At 46.2% G+C, this 17,760-nt stretch overlaps 1 protein-coding gene and 1 long non-coding RNA gene across 8 annotated transcripts in view; one reads left to right on the top strand and one right to left on the bottom strand.

Moving 5' to 3' along the window:
• REV1 (REV1 DNA directed polymerase) overlaps window positions 1-2,213 on the bottom strand; it is a 65,501-nt gene extending 63,288 nt beyond the window's left edge. For all 7 annotated transcript variants that reach the window (XM_057422401.1, XM_057422404.1, XM_057422405.1 and 4 more), the window contains exon 1: window positions 2,065-2,213. The gene's annotated coding sequence lies outside the window, so the exon portion shown is untranslated. The remainder of the gene's footprint in view (window positions 1-2,064) is intronic.
• Window positions 2,214-7,143: 4,930 nt separating this feature from the next.
• Window positions 7,144-17,760, top strand: part of LOC130606139 (uncharacterized) — a 30,116-nt gene continuing 19,499 nt past the window's right edge. The window contains exon 1 of the long non-coding RNA XR_008973870.1: window positions 7,144-7,354. This is a non-coding gene — a long non-coding RNA (uncharacterized LOC130606139). The remainder of the gene's footprint in view (window positions 7,355-17,760) is intronic.

Here is a 17,760-nt window from a genome sequence, read left to right as displayed (position 1 = left end):
TACCTATCCAAAACCAGGTTTTCTGTCTTAATCATTTTTTTTTCCCCTCTCCCTAGTGACAGAAAGGGATGGTAGAAAGATTGAAAATTTGCCATGGAACTTCTTTAGAAAAAGAAGACATCTGGGTGAAGGGATCAGAAAAGACTAACCAAAATCAGCACTCAGTTACAACACACTGTCACTGCATCAGAACAGGCTGTGACTAATAGTACAAACATACCATCCAGAAAGACAGACTGGCGCTATGTTTGAAAGGCCAACTACTGAATAACATATTGAAGACACATATACTGTACACAGAAAGATGCACTGTATCACTGTATCAGTTTACTATCCAAGCTCGAAATACACTAATGCATTTTTCCTCTTCAAGTTTTACTTTTAAAGCAATCTCTCTGCAAGTAGGCAAACATCAGTAATCACAAGGCAGGTGTCTGCACTGTGCCTCTACTAATACTGTCCTACCAATGACCTCCAGCCCGACAGCTTGAGATTATTTACTAGCAGGGATTTGAAACATTGTCCACCGGAAGGAACAGACTGAATGGAAGACCAGTATGGTGGGGAATGAGTAATACCCACACACTGGAGACAAGGTGGCAAAAAATCTGTCAGACTTGGATTTCTGTATTATATGTCATAAACCTCAGTACGACAGAACTATTTCAGGAATAAATGTGAACTATAACCTCTTGGAACTAATGGCGAGCAGCAAACTGTTTAGAACAGTTCTACCTGATCAACAATAGCATCTAAATGAATAAAGAATTTGGGTTGTAAAATTATCATCGCCTGTTTTTGCTTCTTTGGATTACAAATTTGAGATTGGACCCCGATTTTAAATCGAGATGCAGAACAAACATCCACTCATCTTTTAATGAAGAAAATTTTGCATTAACAGAGTATTCACAGTCCTGTCATTTTGAAGACTTTGACACTAATTTTAAAGCATCAGAAATAATAGAATATGACAGCATACAACACACAGATTTTTTACCAAAAAAATCACGTGCCGGTGATTATTGTCTTCCTCTCCCTTGTTAAGGTTAACGTGCCATTACCACACATTTCTGCCATTACCGCATATCTCTCATCAGGGGCTTTTTACTCAGTATCACAGGTCAAGTCAACGGTAACTATAGCAAAATGCATCGGCGTTAGACAGAGAAGGGGTGAAGCAGCATCAGCAAACACATCTGTCCCTCGGTGTTTGCAAGCACGGGCTTACTTAGCAAGCACGGCTCTCCTCTTCCTTTCTTACACCCAGGACTATTGCTCAGCAAATACAACTTGCGACCGACACGGCGGAAAACCGCAGGCAGGGGCACGGCGCGCGGTGCGCCCAAGAGCGCAAGGCTGCACCAGGTCTCGGGCTTCCCCCCTCCTCCTTTCCCCGCAGTGACCCCTCCGCTGGCACAACGCCGGCGGCATCCCTCCCTGCCTGCCCGCGGAGCCGTGTTGTGTCTGAGGCGCAGGCCCCATGTGACAAGCGCGCAGGTGCCGGGGGGCGGCGGGGGGCGGCTGACCCAGACACGCGCGCGCACACCTGGCACACCCTCCGCAAGTTGGGGGGGGGGGGGGGGGGGGGGAGGAAGAGGGAACGCGCGCGCGCCCGGGGGTGCGTCCCCCTTCCACCTCCCCCCTCCGCGGCGCCAGCACCGCGCGGGCGGGCAAGGCCCCCGCGCCTGTTACATAACCCCGTGCGCCACACTGCACCCCTCCCTTTACACACACACGCAACCACCACACACACACACACACACACACACACAAAAACAACCCCTCCCGCACTCGGTCCCGCCGAGCCCCGCACTGAGGGCAGAGCTGCGGCGGGGAGAACGGGCAGGCCCAGGCCGCGGGCCCAGGGAGGGGCTGAAGCAGGGCAGCGGCTGCGAGCCCCGCCACTCCGCGTTCCCCGCTCCTTCCTTTCTTCCTCCCCTCTTCCTCAAGCCGCCCCTCGCACGCGCGCGCGAAGGCGCGCTCGCGACCGCTGGGCGGCCACCATGAGGGGCCGGAGCCACAGCGCCGTGAGGGGGAAGGCAGCAGCCCCCAGCCGCAGCTCACCTTTCCTCGCGTCCCAGACGCACATTCCCGGGGCGCTGCCACCGCCGTCGTCTGCCCTACCGGTCCGTGCGGGGGCTTCACATCGCGGCTCCCCCCGGCACGGACAGACGCACGCAACCACCGCCTCCTGCCCGCCTTCTTCCTTCTCCTCCTTCTCCTCCTCCTCCTCCCCGGCTCTCAGCCCGACCGCGCTCTCCCTCCTCTCTCCGTTCCCTCCTTCCTTCCTCTCACCCCGTCACAAGAGAGTCTCGCGCCACCAACCGCCGCTCGGTCAACAAACGGCGCGCGCCGGGCAGGCCCGCCGGCCCGCCCCCCGGGGTGGGGGCGCCCCCTAGCGGCTCGCGCCCCGCCCCCTCCCCACCCGGAAAGTCGCGTGCGGCGCCGTAGCTCGAGAGGGGCCGGGGGAAGCTCTCACGCTAGGCACGTGACGGCGGGGAGGGGAGGGGCTGGCGCGAGCAGCTTCGCGCGCCTCTCCCGCCTCTTTTTCCCCGCCAGAGCTTGGGTGGGCTGCGGGCGGGCGCGGGGTGGCGGCGCCTCCTGGCGGTCGGATGGGTGCGCCGCAAGTGCGGGGGCTGCTGCTGGTACTGCTGCAGCAGCGGCGGCAGTGGTGCGTGCAGGCGTTTCACACCGGGATGGGATGTGATGGGAGCGGATCCCTGTGCCGAGGGCGGCACGCAGCCATCGGCCGGACGGCTGGCTGCGCCCTCAGTGCCGACGCCTCTCCCGTGAGCGCAGTAGGCGGCGGGCAGGACCCCGTGCGAGCGGGCGGGCGGGCGGTGGCCTGCGGGTAGGCGACTGACAGGTGTGCTGCCCCCGGCATTGGCACAGCCCGCCTGCCTTCCGATGTGGGGGGGCACCACCGCGCCCATTCCACCTGCTGTTGCCGCTGCTCGGGGAAGAAGTGGGCGGGGAACGCCCGCGTTGGGTTGTGGCGGGGTTCGACCCCTAAGGGCCCTACCCAGCCCAGCTCCGGGTCTGCTGGGTCTTCCGGAGGGGCCACTCTAGGCCGCTCCTGAGACGTCCCTCTCTGGAGCGGGGCGCTGAGAGGGGAGGGAAGGTGGCCCAGGGCTGCCCCTGCTCCGGCTGGGCCCTGGTGGCTCAAGTAGGGCTGAACCTCATTCGCTAGCCTCGCACTAGAAAATGTTTCTCCCACAGGGAAAATCTGCTTATTCACCTCACTTGGAATAACACCCACTGGCTCCTCACCTGCGATTCTGGAGTTTTAAGTAGCCAGGCTTCCAAGGGAAGTGCAACAGTGATGCCTTCTTTCCCCTGGTAACTTTGAAGTTCAGTGGCTGTTTCAGCCCAGTTTGGTGAGGAATCTCAGCCTCAACAATACAAAGCTATAAAAGTTTTATTAGAAAGAAGAGCAGTGAGGTAGCGTGAGAGTCCAAGATAACTAACTTGCTGAGCTGTCTTGCCAGCCAGCACACTCCTGTGCCAAACCAGCCATGGTGTAGACCCTTTTCCAGTTCTTCCCTAGTTACAGCTCATGGGAGAGCACTGGGGTGAAGTGTGTGGGGAAGGTCAGAAGAAGGAAGGACCAGTTGTAGGGGCAGGCATGTGGTATGTGGGGGTCCTTGTACAGGAAAGTGGTCATTACCATGGTATGGGAACGTAAGGGAAATAAGACACAAATCTTAGGAACCCAGGCCGTATTGTGCTACTTACAGAAAAATTGTTTGTTACAGGGTTACCTCTTCTATTATATGCCATTTTTCTTTTTTTTTTTTTTTCTTAATAAATAAAAAAATATCCCCAGTCCTATAACTGTTTCCACTTGGATAGATTTGCTGCGAGTTCCCTTTGAATACTGGGCAAAACTCCTGTCAGGCTGGAAGCTCATCTGTCTACACACAGGGACTCAGTTCCAGGGATGAAGCCGTACGTGTCTCTCTGAGAAAAGTGCTTACATGGAGCCTTCTTTTCTCCACTTGCACTGAACAGTCCTCCTGTTCTGTGAAAAATGTTACAGTTTCAAGTATTTTCATGCCCTGCGCTGAGTGATAAACCCAAGGTCTTTGTGAATGCCCAGGCTGTTCCCCATAGCTAGTTACATACTGCCCAAGGCACCAGGCAGGATAAGGAAATGCCAAGTTCAGGTCTACCTAGGTAGGCTGACCGTCAGCTTAGGCAGGGCACGGTTTCTTTATTTCACTTAGAAATATAGGAAACCTCCTAGCACCTTTAAAAGAAACCCCATATACTTGGCTTGCACTCAGTGTTTTAATGAAAATCCTCTTCAAAATGCAGATGTTCCCTGCCAGAGGGAAGCATTAACTAAAGTTTTGACCTGTCAGATTTCGGAGATGTAGCTGGCCACGTCCTGGCTAATCTTCATCAGCAATTATATTGCCTGGGGGAAAAATAAAAAATTCTGAAAAATACATTGTTCAGAAAAGTTCTGTTATCCAAAATATATCCGTGCCTCTGGGTCAGCATTTTCCAGTTTTGCTGAGAAAAGCCTCTACCAGTCTGAGTCCTTGCCAGTCTAGTGCAAACTAACTGTTGAAAGTACTGCATGACTGGATGCGAGTCTTATTTTTTTCCTTGCAGAACTATTTCTCTAGGGGGCAGTTGTGGAGCAGAAAGGCAGAAAAACAAGTGGAATAGGGATTAATTTAGGTTAGCACAAAGCTGCTTTAAAGTGGTTAGTCAATGATTATATTTTATTTCTAAATAGAAGCTGGCATCCAAGCAAATTATAAGAGGAACCAACAATTATTTCAAGAAGCATGTGGGGATAACTATTTTTTCTGTGAAGTAAAGCTGGGGTAAGAGTTAACAGTGAAAAAACCTGAAGTAGCAATGCTATACTTTTAGCAATGATTACATGCAATTAGTTAAAACAGACCAATATTAGTTTAAAAGACAGAAAAGGAAAGGAATTAATGTTAAACAGAGAGTAAAATCTGGAAAGTTTAGCTAAAGGGGTAACTATTAACAGGAGTAAATTATCTTCTATGTCTTGTAAAACCCTTGCGCATCTGCAATGCATCTGCAGCCATGGGCTCCTGAGCTGACAGAGAAACATCTTTGGTTATAGTAGCCAGACTGGGAACCAGGTCATATGCTTATTCATCAGTAAATATTTACAGGGTGAAGCCTGGCTCAGAGTGTGCTGGCTTCAGTAAAAGCATTCTCGCTGTCTTCACCAAGTTTGGAATTAAATCTGGGGCTGGGGAAAGAGGTGCTGAATGCACAGGCCTCTGCTCAGGGGGACTGTGGTCTTAGCTGGGGCATCTCAGTGAGGTAAATGTAATTGCTGAGGAACCTTTACCTATAAATCCTAGAATCATAGAATAGCTGGGGTTGGAAGGGACTTTCAAAGATTATGTTTCCAACCCCCTGCCATGGGCAGGAACACCTTCCACTAGATACGGTTTCTCAAAGCCCATCCATGGCCTTGAACACTGCCAGGGATGGAGCAGCCATAGCTTCTCTGTCCCAGTGCCTCACCACCCTCACAGTGAAGAACTTCTTCCTAATATCTAATGTAAATGTCCCCTCTTTCAGCTTAAAGTCATTCACCCCTGTCCTGTCAGTATATGTCCTTGTAAAAAGTCCCTCTCCAGATTTCTTGTAGGCCCCTTTAGGTACTGAAAGGCCAAGGCCACAGTAAAGTGTCCCCAGAGCCTTCTCTTCTTCAGGCTGAACAAACCCAATTCTCTCAATCTGTCTCCGTAGGAGGGGTTCTGCAGCCCTCTGATCATCTTCATGGCCTCCTTTAGTCTTGGTCCAACAAGTCCATGTCCCTCTTGTGTTGGGGGCCCCCGAGCTGGATGCAGTACTCCAGCAGGGGTCCCATGAGAGCAGAGCGGAAGAATCACGCTTTCCCACTTGTCTCAAATCCCACTTTGTGTGTCAAAATCTGCTTTAACTTACAAAAACTATGTCTGATGTAATTTCAGTAACTTCAGCACAAAGGAATTTCCAGGTGAGATATGAGAGGCTCCGTGCTGTGGGCCTTTGTGGGCTGTTGTAAATATAGATCAACCCTGGGTCTCTCACTGTCAAAAAAGGCAGGCCACTGATGGAGGATCTCTCCCCACGCTGATACTTCTGTGTGGTCCTTCTAGTCTCATGCATTTCTTAAGAGTTGTCTTGGGCTGTCATAGTACATACAAACACAAGGGCCTGCCAGTGTTTTGCCATTCTCCAGAGAAAGGAGAAAGCTTAACATTGGCTATTCCACTGCTTGCCATTTTGCTGATCTGTAGGTGGTTATGTTTCAGGGGAAAAGCACTGCCAACTGATCATATAGTAAAAGAAGGCTCACCACCCTCATCCCATCTCCAAACTCCAGGCTCGATCTGGTGAAGCTGGTGGCCAGTTTCCACATTCTAATTCTCTGAACCAGTCGCTGGCTTGCAGCTTCTGTAGCTCTTGTTGTGTGGTAGTGGTGCCCCTTGACAGGCAATTAACCGGTTGAGAATGGCTGCAGTGTGACAGCTAACTGACTGACCATGTCGTACAGTAGGTATAGACTTACTTTTCTGTCGTTCTTGGAAGAGTCACCTGTGCTGAATTCCTGCCAGGTGGGGGACTCCCCACTTCAAGTTCCGTTTTCAGCAGTAACTGTAGAGGTGCTTTTTATACCGGAGGTGCAGAGGTGAGAACAGAGGACACTGAATTCACCTCAGGGTGCTTCGGACCCTTTCACACCCCTAGGCTCAGGGCCGCAATTCATTCCGCAGTTTGGCACAGAGTACCCGCCCTCACCCCCACATACGTTTTGTGCGCACAAGCCTGCTTTGTGCGGATGTGCATACTTATCACCGAATCACACCCAGCACAGCAACCTGCCACTCGTTCGGGCTCTGCCTTAGGCTACCTCGGTACCGCACGGACGGCCTGCAGCAGCACCTAACGGGGAGACGCCGGCATTGCAGGGCAGCCTGGGCGGCCATGGCGTCTCCTGGCGAGGCGGTGCTGCATTGCGGCCGCGGCCCGCCCTGCCTGCCCCCGCCCCAGGACTCCTTTCCTCCACCGGCTTGCGGCCCCCGGGTGCAGAGAGCACGGCAAGCCGCCGACCCGGAGCTGAGGGCGGACGGCGGGGCCGGGCCGCAGTCCCAGAGAGCCCGCTCCGGCCGGGGCCAGCCCCTGCTTGCCGCCCTCCCTCTGAGGCCGTTCAGCGCTGCTGAGGCACCAGTGGCGGCTAAACGGCCCCGGTGGAAGCCCTTTGCCCGTCCTTCCTTCCCCCGCCGCCGGTGAATAATGGGTCAGGCAGCAGGAGGGAAGGGAGAGTACGTGCTCATCGGCGGTTTCGCACGTCCCTGAGAGGGCAGAGGTAATTAGGAACGACGGAGATAATTTCACAACTCCTGCAGTGCTGCTGTAGTGATGCCCTAATACTGACATGTGAAAGCTGCAGGATTATTGCAGTGGTTTCCTGACCGAGCACTATTGTTTTGTGGTAACCAGTGAAACTGCTGTTGTACAGCCTCATCTGCAGTATGTTTAGTTCTGGCATTCATGCGTTGTACAAGGCCTACTGCTAGCAGACACGCACTTTAAAACCATGATCCCTATTTTCTGTAGGTCCTAAGATACGATGCAGTCAGATTTTTTTTTTAGGCGGAATATTGTGTTCTATTACAATCATAATTACTTCTGCTAAGCAGAGCTGCTCCCTCTGTTTCAAGAGTGAAAGAAGGTAAGGAGGATTTCTAGCCAGGCATAGAAATGACCATCTCTCTCACACACGATTTTTAAACATCACATTAAAAAAGGAAACCTCTGCTGGATAATCTACATTTGCAAACAGGGTTCCCTTCCTTTCTCACCCCCTTCTTTTTCTAAGCTCTGAAAGGATAAAGCAACCCAAGATCAAAACTTTCAGAGAGCAGCAGTCTACATTTGGGCCTGGCATTAGGAGAGATGGCTGTGGGGCTCTTTGCACAGAAGGCACTCTCAAGACAAGGACGAAGATCTAGGTAAAAGATGGTGGGAAACAAAACAATTACAAAACCCAAACAAACCTGGGAAGGTCATCAGAAAGAATCAGAGCCAACAGGTAGCTGTGGGCATTTTGCTAATGGTGGAGCAATATGGCTGTTAACATTATTGCTGCAGTCCGCAAGACGGTGGTTGAAGGTAAAGATGTTACCAATGGGTACATCTCCTGTGTCTTCAATCTCCCCAGCTAAGAAGAGCAAAAATGCTGGCACATGAGCCTGCACAATGGCTTTATTTTACCAATCTACTTTACTCCCCAGTAGTCATTTAGCAGTAGTGCAAAAGTGGCCAGAATGGACCAAAGCATCAGGCCTATCTTGCACAAAGTGTGGATTTATTAAATAGTCTATTAAATAGTCTAAAGGTCGCTCAGTCCTCTTCTCCCCTTGCTCATCACCGCTTATGGGTGCAACACTCTTAACTGATGCAGATTCTGTGGTTGCAGCTAAATGAAGAGACCTCCCCCAGACATACGTCAGGGCTGCATCTGTCCTCGGAACTGAGAAGACTATGTAAAAATAAGCTTTATTTTGAATAATTTTGTGTTGAAGCAGTGTAGGACACTGCAGTGGAACTTATTTTAGATGAAAATTGTACATCTGCAAAGATTTCTACATCATCCTGATAGTGTTCTGGCATCTCCATTTCAGCAGCTCCCTCAATGCAAAATTGGTTTTTGTGAAGAGCAAATATACATGAATGGATTGCCACCTGCAGCCCTGTTCTCAGTGAATCTGAAACCATGACTCAGTGCTCAAAGATACTGTTAGGTAATAACATACTCTCTATATATGGATATAATATAATGTGTGCTTTTGTGCTGTTGACCTTTTCTTCTCATAGTCTTCCTAAGCTGATATTCACTTATTGATTGTAAGTTCTGTGTCTCCAAAGAGAAGTTGAGATGGAGTCCCTGATTTCAGTTGCTGAGTTTCTTATTGTGGTTTCTTCATCATTCCCAACTGAGTTTGGAGCATTGGAAACAGATGTTCTTAAAAAGTTTTGCCAAAAGCAAGTGCTTGCTACAGCACAGGATGGTCTATTCAAAGCAACAAAGTCACTGCTAGGCAACTGGGAAAAAAAAACCCAAATCAACAGCAAAACCTTAGGTAGCTGTATTGGATCACAAGAATAGAAGGAAGTCTAAAACTGTGTGTCTCACCTAACTCTTCAGTTTCTCCATACTCAGAAACGTGGATGCCCCTTCACAGTGACCAAGCAGATGGACTCCCTGCTGACTGCAGGACGTAGCAGGCTCTTGTTTGCCTAGTTACAAGTTGCATAGGAGGGGAGTTTTTACTTTCTGAAATGTTAGTTTCCTGCGGTAAACTCTAGATACTCTGCATCTGTGTTAAGGCAGGGGAAGGATTTTTCTGTTACAAAGCCAGTTACCCCTAGCTCTTCCCTTTTTCTGCTTGGGGTCAGTGTCTTCCTTCTCTTCAGGATTGTTTGAGAGCTCAGTTATATGGAAGTCCATACATTCATTTAACTTCTGTTTTAGTTTTCATTGTGATCAGGGATTTAATGGATGCCGTTGGAAGCATTCAAACAGGCTTACATATTCTCTTTGCATAGATGGCGAGATATTACTGATGGGGTTCTTTCTCTACAAACCCATGGAAGAGCTCAGCTTTTCAGTGGTGGAAATTAGTCAATATGTTTGTTCTGTCTCTGAGGGTTTGAGGTACCTGGATAATGCTGAGTGCCATATCAGGAAAAAACAGGTTACAGAGATTCTCTTGCAACTTCCAGTTAAAAGCAAGGAAGAATCTTGAGGTAATTTGGAAGACAAAGCTGCACTCTGGCATATTTTTGCATGAGAAGTCTTGTGGTATCTCCAAGAATGTGAGTGCTGAGAAATGCTATTGACATCAGCGAGATGGATGCAGTGGATTTAATAAATGCTGACACAGAATATGCAATTGGAACCTGAAATTAAAGATTGAATCAATTTCTCCTAATTTAGATACCTACAGCTGAGCTAGCCTTGAACGGACCTGTCTCCACTGACTATAAAGAGTCCCTAGGGTGACTAGTAAAAGTCTATATTCTGGAATGTTCGATATTAACTAAGATTAATCTTACTTACAAAAGTCAGTCTCAGTCTTCTTACATGAGGTCAGATTATTGGCTACAGAATCAGAACTTCTCTTTTATTTGCAAAAGATACAGGAAAAGAAAGGGTTAGCAAGAAAATAAACAATTGGATAAGGCAAACAAAATGTCTTTGTTACAAATCCAAGTATCACATAAAATGGCTACCTGGGAAATGAAGCTATGGGAGAATGTGCATTAAAGGCAGTAGGGACCACTTTATCCTTTGGCTCTTCTAGACTGTTGAAAAACCCACTGACAGCTCCTAAGAAAGCAGTCTCTTGAATTAGTCTGGCCTCCTCTGGGTTTCAGGCCAGTGTGGAGTCTAAGAGAAAGACAGAATTGCCATGATGCTTAAGGAAGGGATAAACAAGTAGAATGTGGATAGTAACACAGGGAAAAGAGGACAGCATGTCAGCAGGATGAAATGTCAGGAATGTCACAACCAACCTAGTAGTAGAAAGTAATATAAAAGAAAGAAAGCTTGTGCTGAGGATAGAATAGGAAAAGATCTGGAGGATGTTTGTGAGCCAGAGGAAAAGACTGATCAATACAGTTTTGTTTTGTTTTTGTTTTTTTTTTTTTCTTTTGCATGTAGGCAGAGGCCTCTGCAATGGTCTTGGAGAGAATTTCAATTGCTTCAGATGATGAGATAGGGAAAATCATACTTTCATCGAGGGAACATTGAATCCTTCCCTTTTTGCAAGATTACTGTCTTACTTTCACTGGATGCAAATTTGCTAGAAGGGGAAGCAAGATTGAGGTACCAGGCTGTGTCTGAATGTTGTGGTAGAGGAAGGTTTAAAAAGTTCCAGTGAATCAAATAATATTACAGATGCATGCTCAAATCACACTCCTGAATTCCAGGCAGTTCTATGGGGCTGCACACTGCACAAATCAGACAGCTGCACTGTAGAGGAACAGGTTGGAAACAGATTGCAAGAGTTTTATTGTTAAAAAAGGCTGAATATTGTCTGTCACTGTTCTCCAGGAATGCAAACTCTTCAGACATGAAACTAAGTGAAATTTGGCTTGGAGCTTTATTCTCTTCTCAGAGATCTGAGACTAAGAGGAGGACTATGACAAATCTTTCCACCCGTGCCTGTGATGAATTCCTCCAACTTACATACTGAAAAAGAGTAACATAATGCTGCCTTGAATTGGCAGACCTCTTTCTTCCTACTACTCGGTCCTAGCAGAACAGGGGATATGAGTGTAGTATGGAGCAAATGCTGATTTTTCCATGCTCAAGCAGATGTAAAAATTGCTTTTCAGAAATGATGAGCATCTAGAACCCCAGCTCATTTTAAGTGTGTGGAAAGTTTGGGATAAAATGCAGTATCTACAATCACAATCACAAGGGCAAGTTAGTTAGTCAGGGTATGCTGATTTGCTGTCCGAGAAAGGCATAGTACAAATTACTTCCTCTGATGTGTGTAGCTCATTAAAGATTTATCTGTTTTGTGCTCCTAACTCAAATTGCCATGTAAAACCACTGTAACTGGGAGCAGCAGATGTTTGAAATGAAGCCCAAGTTTGAAACCAAATCTAGCTGAACTTGGCATTCAGAAAAGTCAATACACTTTAAAAAAAAAATAGATCTTTTTACACGTGGACCGTAAAGCAGCTGCAAAATCTTAACTTTCTGAACTGACCACTCTGTGGGCATTTTCCACATAAATAAAGGATCATAAAATTTGCAAGAAAATGCACAGGTTATCTAGCTCTTCTCTTACCTGAATGCATCTTAGGCAACTGATGATGCCTCGAGTGCATGCAGTGCTTTCAAAGGTACACTGGAAAAGATCCTCCAAAAGATTGCTTGCTCTGTGTAATCCAAAACAATTTCTTCCTCAGATGACAAACAAAATAAGGCAAAGGCAATAGACCAGCAAGTCAGGTTTGCTATCACTAAGACAGAAAAGAGTTTCAAGAGAATGCCATGTGGCACATGCATCAGCACACCATAAGGCTTACCCATAAACCCTGCTTTAAAAGCATCAGTGCTTAGCCTGTGCTATTCTAGTGCTCAGAGCTGGGAAAAGAGTGTGTGTCCTCACCTGACCCCTGCTCCTGCCACACACGTCTGGCCTTCCACACAAGACCACTGCTCCTGCCACAGACATCTGGCCTTTCACACATTTCCTGAGGGGATTCAGAACAAGTTCTTTGTGCTGGGTTTTCAGAAATTGCACTGGTGGGCTGACAGGAAATTATTTTTTTGCCTATGGGGCTACAGTGGTGCTCGTTTCTATATGGGTGAAGTCTCATTTTGTTTCCATGTTCCTCTTTCCTTTTCCCCTTTCCCCATGTGCACACATGTGAAGACATGCACAAACAGGACAAGGTGAAGATGTGGCATGTGCCTCTCCTTCCAGTACTAGTAGTGACAGCTATGAGGTGGGGAGTGGAGTACGTGCTGCATCTGGGTGTGGACACACCAGATGGAGTCTCTGAAAGCTGCAGCAGCCCATCCACAATCTTTGGGATCCCTGGTGTAAGATGCTGCCTTGCACTGTCCTGCAGCACAGGGCCTGGGCTTCAAGCCATCCTTTATCTCAAGCAGCCTGAAGCATATGTGAGCCTAATTTTTGCCAAAGCTAACCCTTCTTTTCTATATGAATGCAGCAAGTGGCAAATCCAGGTGGATGCTCTGCCCAGGGTGTGAAAAGATCCTGTGGATTCCTGTATCTCTACTGTGCCTCAGCTGAGCTCTGTGTGTGTGAAATCTCCACTGGTGGGATAGTAAAACTGGAAGCACAGAGAAGCAATAAGGAACAATGCAAGCAGATTCAAAAGGGATTTGGATCATTTAGTTGATGAGCCAGCAGATGGCAAATGCTGCTTGGTATAGAAAATGAAAAGTAATTAGTCTGGGAACAAAGAGGAAATGTAGAGAATGGGTGTTACATCTAGCACGCTGATCAGATGGAGAAAGGGGTTACTGTGGAAAAAAACCCATAGAAACCAGCACTTCAGTGCACATCTGCAATAAAAAAGGCAAACAAGACACTAGACCGGTGGAATAGTGAGCTATAATGCACTACGAAAGAGGCAATACAGTCCTCTGGAAGATGGTTATTAGGCCCCTCCAGAATACTGCATGGAGCATGGGTCACTGTCTCAGGAAGGTTATGTTTGGAGAAAGGTGCATTATAAAGCAACTAAACTCTAATGGTTTTGGTGAATTCAGTTCTGAGGCAAAGTTAAGAGGCTCATTCTGAGGGGTCAAAGAGACCTTAAAGAGATTTCAAAATTACAGTAATGATCAGTGCAGTTACCAGACAATACTCATAGTCCTACGGGATTATAAAAATTAAGGAAGTGGTACTGAGCAGAGAGCAGAAACTTCACAAACTGCTTTACAAAAAAAAAAAGATAGCTACTTTCTGACTTCACTGAGTTACCTAAAAGTGAATACAGCTTCAGGGACATGTAAGTCAGTCACGTGAGTGATGCACAGTTACAGCACATGAACTGTCAAGTGGAACAGGCAGGACAGTAAAATCCCAGCTAAACCAGCAAACTGGTTTAGGGGAAGAATCCCCTAAACCCCAGTGTTTCAGCGTTTGATTTTATTTGGATTCAGTTTTTGCAGGTTCCTAAACTGTATCTGTCTGGTAAAAGAGATACCAGCATTTGCACACAAGCCATAATGAATGTGAGTTCCCCCAGCCCGCATTCAAAGAGGAGAAAAAGGGAGGGGGAACGTAAATGTTGTCCTGCCCTTTCCATCCTGCTCAAGATCATTCCATATGAAAATAAGGTGGCTTCAGATCTAGTTAAGACAAGGAAAAGTTGTTGAGCTGCTTCTTATGAGAATGTAGGGCAGCAACAGGCTGAATTGATTAATTTACAAGGCTAGGGAAGGAAGGGAAAATGGGAAGCAACTGTACTTACAAAAGGGGATGTTAGTATTTAAGCTGTAATTAAATACGTTTCGGGCACCTAAGCCTACCAGAACTTTGCAGAAAAATCTGTGCTTGGTTGTGTAGGCATCAGAGAGGCACTTGAAGTAAATTTACATGTGCTATGGTGCAAATACTGCTGCTGCTGCAGCGGGGTTTATCTGAATGGAGCCTGTATCTCCTGCTTAGACCTGAGGTCCTGAAGCTGGTAGATACAGTTTAGTCTACAGATTAGCCATATGGACCTTGACAGAAAGCCTGGGCTCCTTTCATTTAATGTCGTGTCTAGAGAAGACTGTAAACCACTTCTGTTAAAAAAGGTTAGTTTCTAGGGGTATAGTCAGGAACTAGGAGGTTCATATGCACAAAGGAAAAGAGAAGTGTCAGATACTTCCTCTCTAGTGTATTTGGTATTTTGTCTTACTGTGTGCCTTCTTCTCTTTCTTTCTGAGATAAGCAAATCTCATTCCTTTCAATCTCTTCCTGTGATAGTCCCTGCCTCTACCTCCACCCCCACTTGCTTATTCTCATTCTTACATTGTGACCTGCACTTGTTTCTGCGGGACCTTTCAGAGCTTGAGGAGGGTCACGGACAATATGCCAGAGAATTCAGCACTGATTGGTGTAAAGGGAGAATATTTTCTGTATTATTCACTATGTCACAGTAGCCGAGCATCTTGTTAGCTGTTTGGATTGCAGCTGTACCTGAGCACATGTCTTCATTGAGCTGTCCGTAATGTTTTTTAGATCGTTGATGCTGAGCTCACCACCTCAAACCTTAATTACTGCAACCAGCTCCTCTCTAACATTCATGCTGTCTCACTTCATTTGGCAGATATCTTGTTACCCAGGAAGTCTGCATTATCCAGTAACCTGACCTTATCTCACCTTCCCAAATCCTTTTTTCTACCACATCAAGGAGGGTCTTACCCTTACTTTCAAAAAGCCTTTCTAATGCTTCTTTTTGCTATCTGTCTGCTTTTACACCATCTTCAAGCTATTCATGGCTTCCTTTTCATGTATTAGTAATTTTGACATGTTTTGCCTACACTGCCCATGCAGTCTCTGTGGTACGAGCTTTTCTGTGCTCATCTACAAGATTTCTTGTTATTACCTCTTTGTAGTCATTCAGATAATCCTTAAAGTCTAGTTTTCTGGTAATACCTCTAAAGATGCAGTGAAGGGCGGTAATGCAGGGTCATCTGGAATTCCTTGGTGTGTCTATAAGATGTGCCTAGATGTGAAAGCACATGCAACACAATGAAGGTGGATATGCCCTTGATATTTAGCAGGAGGGGTATCCCTTCCAACCTACTCAGCCCAGGTTGATGCATGGAGTTATAACACAAGCATAGCCAGTTTGTACCTTTCATGTCAAAATAGCCACAGCTACTTCACTGTGCATGTGTTTGCCTGTATATACTAAATACTCTGACAGTGAGGCACTCTGTTTTCTGGATATGTTTCTTTGCTCATGTAGATTGCTTGGAAAGTCACAAATAATTAATGTAGGATTAGAAAGCGGCCTCCAGGGCTGCCAGGGGAGCCAGCCACTCAAATGCACCTCAGTTACAGAGATTATCCCACTCCCCATCCTGTTACAGCTTGATGCAGAAAGCTTTCTTGGAGTTTTGGAGCTAATGGTGTCTCTCCCGTGCAGCTCTTGTAGCCTATGTTTTTTTTGTATAGGAGGCCTGTTTGCAGAGTCTTGTTTTCTAGAACTAAAACCTGAAAAATTCTTCAAGCAGAAAAAGGAATTCAGGTGTTTCTTGGTTTTTTTTTTTTCAGCCTACTTCATACTATAGTACTGTCTTTCATATTAGTATGTAATACTGGAAATCCATAAATAATAGAATCACTTGGGTTGGAAGGGATCTTAAAGCTCATTCAGTTCTAACCCCCCTGCCATGGGCAGGGACACCATCCACTAGACCAGGTTGCTTCAAGTGCCGTCCAACCTGGCCTTGGACACTGCCAAGGATGGGGCAGCCACAGCTTCTCTGGGCAGCCTGTGCTAGGGTCTCATAACTTGCACATAGTGAAGAATTTCTTCCTTATATCTGATCTAAATCTACTTTTTTTTTCTTTTTCAGATTAAAGCCATTCCCTTTTGTTCTGTTACTACATGCCCTTTTAAAAAGCCCTCTCCGAATTTCTTGTAGGCCCCCTTTAGGTATCAGAAGGCGTTTGGGAGTGAATTGGAAATTGACTCGGTGAAGTTCAGGAGGTATCTAAAGAATATTACGTGGGAATGTGCCACTGAGAGGATTGAGTGCTGAGGTTGTGCTGAAATATACAAAGCATTTGTTTCTGCAGTCTTACTCGAAAAGGAGCAGTAGTGGTATTAGTATCTGTCCAGTTAATTTTAGAGAGGGCAACTAGGATGGTGAACAATTTGCAACACTACTTAAATTTAGGAAGACACTGGTTAGTGGTATCTTTTTATTACTTTAATAAATGCAGTGCAATCTGAATGTCATCTCCTCTCTTTGTTATGAGCCAGTTGTGCCTGCCCACGTCTTAAATTGGCACTTGTAAGGCAAATGGAGAGGTGAATAGAATAGCTGAGCTGAAGAAGCAAACCCAGTTGGGTGACTTCTGTTTCTTTAGTGTAAAATTTTCAGAACACATGCACAATAAAGGTATAATCAAACGTGAATTCTGGATTGCTTTCAGGGTTCCAACTGCCTTCCATCTTAAAGCACCTATTCATGCTTTCATAGGAGCCTTATGAATGCATGTGAAGTGGATATCAATTTACCCCTATCTTGTGCTTGGAGATGGACAATATAGCTTTATCCTGTTGTGGCTTTGTCTGGATGGTGCTGAAGAGTTTTGTGACCTGAAGCATTAAGACAAGAAAAAAAAATATTTTTGTTCTTGTGTATACTGCATTCATTGAGTTCAACCCTAAATCCTCACTTCTGCAGTGTTTTAACTCAAACAACTTAATATGCAGCAGAGCTTGTTTTGATTAGAAACTATTAGTTCAAGCTAAATAATGGGAACTAAGCCTAGTTCCGTAAATCCCTCCCTTGCCAAAATTCGTTATGATAATATAACATAAATTCTATGTTCTATAGAATTATAACCCATATACAATTATTATAATTCTTCTATTATATAGACTATAACATAAATGCTCCATCTAAGCCTTTTTGAAGCTTTTACTCCATGCAGTATCATGAAGGGAGCTATAAAAACAGTCCACTGAGTCCAGATTGGCCAGTTTTCAGCCACTTGCCAAAACAGATGACACCTTGAGGTGCCTTCTGACCCAAACTGTTCTATGATTCTATGATTCTATGAAGTCGTAGTTCTTGTTCTTCACATATGCAACCTTAGCTTCTTACAGCGTTTGAAAAATGACAACAGGAAGTCAAACCAGTAGAAACTCACACTGTCAGGAACTGCATAAATGGTCCTAGAAGACACTGTAACTGCACATGTCTGCTGATTTGTAATCCCTTATAGTTCAGGAGATGTCAAGCTAATAATCCCTATCCAGACAGTTGAGTAGCCTGGGGTTCATTTTAAGAAATATCCACACATGCTGATAGTTCGTATCCTTAAGAATTTCTTAAGAAAAAGTAAGAATCACATTATTATGATCATAAGCTTCATGCAACTATGAAAGGACCATGACAGGGGCTGCATTTCAGCAGTACTTATTGCAGTGTTTGCTTTTGTGTTTTGTCTGTGGGCTTCCATGTTTAGTGAATTCAGAATAGCAAAT

Source organism: Pezoporus wallicus, unplaced genomic scaffold, assembly GCF_028554395.1.
Source record: "Pezoporus wallicus isolate ANWC-B61680 ecotype Strahan unplaced genomic scaffold, APGP_CSIRO_Pwel_v1 contig_5785, whole genome shotgun sequence".
In the NCBI taxonomy this organism is placed as follows: domain Eukaryota; kingdom Metazoa; phylum Chordata; class Aves; order Psittaciformes; family Psittacidae; genus Pezoporus; species Pezoporus wallicus.
This window is presented reverse-complemented; position numbering and strand designations above follow the sequence as displayed.